The sequence below is a fragment of the Tinamus guttatus genome, unplaced genomic scaffold (assembly GCF_059628265.1).
Source record: "Tinamus guttatus ecotype Peru unplaced genomic scaffold, ASM5962826v1 Tinamus_guttatus_pri_ptg000215l, whole genome shotgun sequence".
NCBI classification, from domain to species: Eukaryota; Metazoa; Chordata; class Aves; order Tinamiformes; family Tinamidae; genus Tinamus; species Tinamus guttatus.
Genome location: NW_028288749.1, coordinates 1,807,325 through 1,813,460, shown reverse-complemented (window position 1 = coordinate 1,813,460; position 6,136 = coordinate 1,807,325).

The window sequence follows — 6,136 nt, the reverse complement described above, 5'->3', positions numbered from 1 at the left end:
TCGCGCCGGCAACGGCCCCGGCCCCGGGGCGCGGGGATGAGGCGCCGCGCCGGCCCCAGCCCTTCCCTTTGCAGCTCCTTTGGGACGGCCTGGCCTGGCTGGATGCACTCAGGGTGTTTTCCGTGGGCTGGCGGGCTCCGTGCCTGCTCAGCACGGCTCTGCTGGTGCACTCGCTCAGCAGCTTTGCGCGACGGCCTCGCACGAGGGTAGGACAAGGGGCCGAGCTGGGCTGGACTGGCTGGGCTGGGCTGGACTGGGCTGGGGGATCTTCACCCAAAACCTCTTCCATGGGGAGGTCGAGAGCAACACAGGCCAGAAAGCCTCACGAGAGCTGCCGCAGGTGTCCTTAGTGCGAGCAGTCCTTATCCCACTCGCTGCTCCTCCAGGAGCCCCCAGTCCTTCCCACACCCCTCTCGTTTCCAGAACATGCTCCGAGGAGCTGCGCAGCCTCCACAGGCCAAGTCCCGGCGCTACAGCAGCTCCAACGTGCTCCGCCACGTGGAAGTGAACGTCGCGCTCATGAGCAAGTACCTGCGGCGCCTGCACTACCTGTGCCAGGAGGACGCCACATGCCCGGGCTCCAAAAGGAAGGCGGGAGAGGCGTGCGGAGACAACGGGATCCTTCCCGGCAGCTTCTGCGAGCCCAGCTCGTGCTCGGCCACTAGTTAAAGTGTTGCAGCCAGTTGGTGCACGCAGTGTATATGGGAGGTGGAAATTTCAATCATCTGTGGAGTCATAGAATCATAGAATCATAGAATGCTTAGGGTTGGAAGGGACCTCTAGAGATCATCTAGTCCAACCCCGCTGCACACGCAGGGTCACCTAGAGCACGTGGCACAGGACTGCATCCAAGCGGGTTTTGAAGATCTCCAGAGAAGGAGACTCCACAACCTCTCTGGGCAGCCTGCTCCAGTGCTCTGTCACCCTCACTGTGAAGAAATTTTTCCTTAAGTTCCTGTGGAACTTTCAGTGCTTCAGTTTCCGACCATTTCCTCTAGTCCTTTCAGTGGCCACCACTGAAAAGAGACCAACACCATCCTCTGCACTCCCTCCCTTGAGGTACTTATATACACTGATTAGATCCCATCTCAGCCTTCTCTTCTCGAGGCTGAACAGGCCCAGCTCCCTCAGCCTCTCCTCGTAGGGCAGATGTTCCAGGCCCCTGATCATCCTTGTGACCCTGCGCTGGACTCTCTCCAGCAGTCATAAAAATCTTCTGTGAGAAGCAGAGTCCAGACCCTTAGAAAAAACATGGTGGCCTGCCTGGGCTGAGCGATCGGGATCATGGGGGCAGCTGCTCAGCCAGGTTCACAGCCAGCCCCCTCCAAAAACCAGGTGAAGCCGGCCAGGCTTGTAGCCAATCTAACTGCAGACGTCCTCTGTACGAGTTTTGGAGGTCAAACCCCTGGAATTGAGGAAGAGGAGGAGGAAGGCAGGACCCCTGAACTGAGGGCTGGGACACCCGACTGGTGTGTGCATCTGCGCACTCAGGGGGGAGAGTTGCGCAGCTGAAGGTGGAGTGTGTCCGCCCCCGGCCTACCTCCCGGCTCGTACTGACCCTACGTGCCAGGATGCACCAGCCATAGAGAGGACGGTGCAGAGAGAGCAGGGGGAGGAGAAACTCCTAACTCTGAGGCCTGCGCTGCCTCGTGGGAGCCGCTCAGCAACTCTCTGATCTGCCAGCTCGAGAGGACGTTCGGGTCCAGTATCCTGCCAGCAGGTATCACCTCGTGAGTAGTTACCCAGACTTTGCTTCTTTCATGTGCTTTTACCTGAATAAAGGCTCGATGTAGTCACCTCGTTCTGGCGTGTTTATTGCTGAATCCCAAACCCATCCAGAACACAGCTACAGCGTGAGCTATAGATGTATACGAGACCCCAAGCAAAGGGCCATCCTGGTTGGGCCTTGCCAGCCCTACGATGATGCTTGGGGCACACTGGGAAGCAGGGACCCCGCACACGGACCTCAAGGAGACCTGGATCAGCGCCTGCCCCTCCAGGGCCACAGTGGTGGCAAAGGACCTGCCTGCAGTCACCAGATAATCTGATTGCAGCAGCCAAAGCGCTTGTCGGCTCCAAATAACATTCAAAACATGGAAAGGCCGTGCTCAGCACTGACCAGGGAGCGCAGCAGCCACGGGCAGGGCAAGGGGTGGCTGCAGCCAGGAAAGCGACCTGCAAAGCACACGCCGGGCAGCGCTGTGGAGCGAGCACAAAAAAAATTTAATATATAGAATAGGGGCTGTACCACCTCTGCTCCCGCAGCAAGAGCCGGCCCAGGAAACAGAGAGATCCTGTGCCCTGCCGAAGGGCAGGAGCTGCAGACCCTGGCACGTTTGGGGCAGGTTGCCGAGCCCAGGCTCCTGACTCGGCTCCTTCCCGGCTCTTCCCGCTTGCCTGCGCCTAGGTGACATCGCGGGTGCACTTTGACATCAGCCATGGGCCAGCGATGCAAGAAAGCAGCCTGAGCGCTGGCATTTGAGAGCGGCACCGTACGGCTGCGCTCCTGAGCGGACTCCTCTCTGCTCATCCTTTGGGATCCGAGTTGCGGAGGGGAACGATGCTCAGCTTTGGCTTTGTGAGCTGGGCTCTCTGGGCCCTGGTGCTGCTCCCCGGCACGCTGAGCCTGGGCCCTGGCGGCGCGCACGTGAGGGTCAGGGGCAACGCTCTGCCCCTGGAGCCAGCCCCGGCACGTGGGGATGAGGCGCCGCGCCGGCCCCAGCCCTTCCCTTTGCAGCGCCTTTGGGACGGCCTGGCCTGGCTGGACGCACTCAGGGTGTTTTCCGTGGGCTGGCGGGCTCCGTGCCTGCTCAGCACGGCTCTGCTGGTGCACTCGCTCAGCAGCTTTGCGCGACGGCCTCGCACGAGGGTAGGACAAGGGGCCGAGCTGGGCTGGACTGGCTGGGCTGGGCTGGACTGGGCTGGGGGATCTTCACCCAAAACCTCTTCCATGGGGAGGTCGAGAGCAACACAGGCCAGAAAGCCTCACGAGATCTGCCGCAGGTGTCCTTAGTGCGAGTCCTTATCCCACTCGCTGCTCCTCCAGGAGCCCCCAGTCCTTCCCACACCCCTCTCATTTCCAGAACATGCTCCGAGGAGCTGCGCAGCCTCCGCAGACCGAGTCCCGGCGCTACAGCAGCTCCGACGTGCTCCGCCACGTGGAAGCGAACGTCGCGCTCATGAGCAAGTACCTGCGGCGCCTGCGCTACCTGTGCCAGGAGGACGCCACATGCCCGGGCTCCAAAAGGAAGGCGGGAGAGGCGTGCGGAGAGGACAGGATCCTTCCTGGCGGCTTCTCTGAGCCCAGCTCGTGCTCAGCCACTAATTAAAGGCAATGTTGCAGCCAGTTGGTGCACGCCGTGTATATGGGAGGTGGAAATTTCGATGATCTGTAAAGTCATAAAAATCTTCTGTGAGAAGCAGAGTCCAGACCCTTAGAAAGAACATAGTGGCCTGCTGGGCTGAGTGATCAGGAGCATGGGGGCAGCTGCTCAGCCAGGTTTACAGCCAGCCCCCTCCAAAAACCAGGTGAAGCCGGCCGGGCTTGTAGCCAACTTAACCGCAGACGTCCTCTGACCTAGATTTGGAGGTTATAGAGGAATGGTTAGAGAGTCAGGGCCATGCTCTCCTGGAGGGCCTGCACAACCCAGGCCTTCAGGTGGAGACCGGCCCTTGACCTTTCCGTGGCCCGGTGACAAGAGGGACCTAGGCTGCCTCAAGAACTGGGTGCCCAGGCAACCACAAATTGGTAGGAGACCTGTTGTAATCCAAGGCATGGAAACATAACACTATCCAATGATATGAGGCGCGTGCACACCACGTGGGCGAGGTTAGACTGTATAAAGGTCCTGTTATTGCGTTAATGAGCAAGGTGCTTAACTCACATTGAGTGTACATCCTGACACCGGCTGACTTCCAACAGGAGGTCAAACCCCTGGAATTGAGGAAGAGGAGGAGGAAGGCAGGACACCTGAACTGAGGGCTGGGTGAATCTGATCGCAGCAGCCGAAGCGCTTGTCGGCTCCAGATAACATTCAAAACAGAGACAGTCTGCAGCGTGTCCAAGCTCCTGCGTTCAAACACTCAGGAGGGAGCTCAGCTTCCAGGCCTGCCAGGATTCCAGCCTCTCTGACTTCATACAATCGTAGAATGCTTAAGGTTGGAAGGGACCTCTAGAGGTCATCTGGTCCAACCCCCTGCACACGCAGGTTCACCTAGAGCACGTGACACAGGACTGCATCCAAGTGCGTTTGGAAGACCTCCAGAGAAGGAGACTCCAAAACCTCCCTTGGCAACCTGTTCCAGTGCTCTGTCACCCTCACTGTTAAGAAATTTTTCCTTTAGTTCCTGTGGAACTTCTAATGCTTTAGTTTCTGGCCGTTTCCTCTAGTTCTGTCAGTGGCCACCACTGAAAAGAGGCCAGCAACATCCTCCTCACTCCCTCCCTTGAGGTACTTGTAGACACTGCTCAGGTCCCCTCTCAGCCTTCTCTTCTCCAGGCTGAACAGGCCCAGCTCCCTCAGCCTCTCCTCATAGGGCAGATGTTCCAGGCCCCTGATCATCCTTGTAGCCCTGCGCTGGACTCTCTCCAGCAGCTCCACATCCCTCTTGTACTGTGGAGCCCAGAACTGGACACAATACTCCAGATGCGGCCTCACCAGGGCTGAGTAGAGGGGCAGGATCACCTCCCTCGACCTGCTGGAGACGCTCTTCTTAATGCACCCCAGGATCCCATTGGCCTTCTTGGCCACGAGGGCACACTGCTGCCTCATGGTCAACTTGTCCACCATGACACCCAGGTCCCTCTCTGCACTTGGTCTTGTTGAATTCCATAAGATTTCTCACTGCCCACTTATCCAGTTTGTCCAGGTCCCTTTGGATGGCAGCACAGCCCTCTGGGCTATCGGATACTCCTCTCAGTTTGGTATCATCAGTGAACTTGCTGAGGGAGCACTCTGTGCCTTCATCCAGGTCATTGATGAATAAATTGAACCGGGCTGGACCAAGGACTGACCCTTGGGGGACACCACTAGCTACAGGCCTCCAACTAGACTCGGCACCACTGATCACCACCCTCTGGACTCTGCCATGCAGCCAATTCCTAATACTCCTCACTGTCCACTCATCCATCCCACAGTTCCGGAGCTTGCCCAGGAGGATGTTTTGAGGGACGGTGTCAAAAGCCTTGGTGAAGTCCAGATAGATGACACCCATCGCTCTCCCCTCTTCTCTCCAGCTAGTCATTCCATCATAGAAGGCTATCAGGTTAGTCAAGCAGGAATTCCCCTTGATGAAACCATGCTGACTACTCTTGAGCACCTTCTTGTCCTCCATGTGCCTGGAGTCAACGGCCAGTATGAGCCGTTCCATCCCTTCTCCGGGCATGGAGGTGAGGCTCACTGGCCCGCAGTTGCCTGGGTCCTCCTTCTTGCCTTTTTGGAGGACTGGCGTGACCGAGTGACTTCCCCAAGCTGCAGCACGGCCAGTGCAGGAGAGTGTGGCCTGGAGAGGGGCAGGACGTGAACGGAGCGGAGCAGAAGCTGCCGTGTCCTGAGTCCTGCGCACTAGGACAGTGTGATGGGATGGTGGGTACAGAAGCATCCCCTGCGCTCAAGGGCTTTCAGGCCAAAAATCAGCAGCCAAAACCCACGAAGGCGTTAAACATGGAAATGCCGGGCAGTGCTGCGGAGCGAGTGCCAAAGGCGCTGCAGACCGGGAAAAAAAGAGCTGCTTTGCAGCAGAATTTGGAGACGGAAGGAGAATATGGGCTGCAGGGAGTCTGATTTGAATGAGAGCACCAAGATGCTGCTGATGGCAGAAGTGGAAGAGCAAATACCATCAGGAACGAGGGAGCGGGCACCAGCACGGGGTGAGGGGCTGCAAGGGGGCATGTGGGAGCAGCGCCAGAGGCAGCAGGAGATTCTCAGTGCAGCAGTGGGGAAAGAGGGAGCAAGGGCCAGGGACATGGAGCGAGGAGGAAGTAAGCAGGGAGGGACGGTCAAGGAGGATGGGGAAAGGGTGAAGAGAGACTGTAGCTCAGTGGAGCTCCCACCCGGTACCCACTCCTTTTCCACAAGCAGCTATGGGACTTTTTCACCCCTGAGTTCTTCAGAATCTCCCTTCTTCCTCCCCCCAC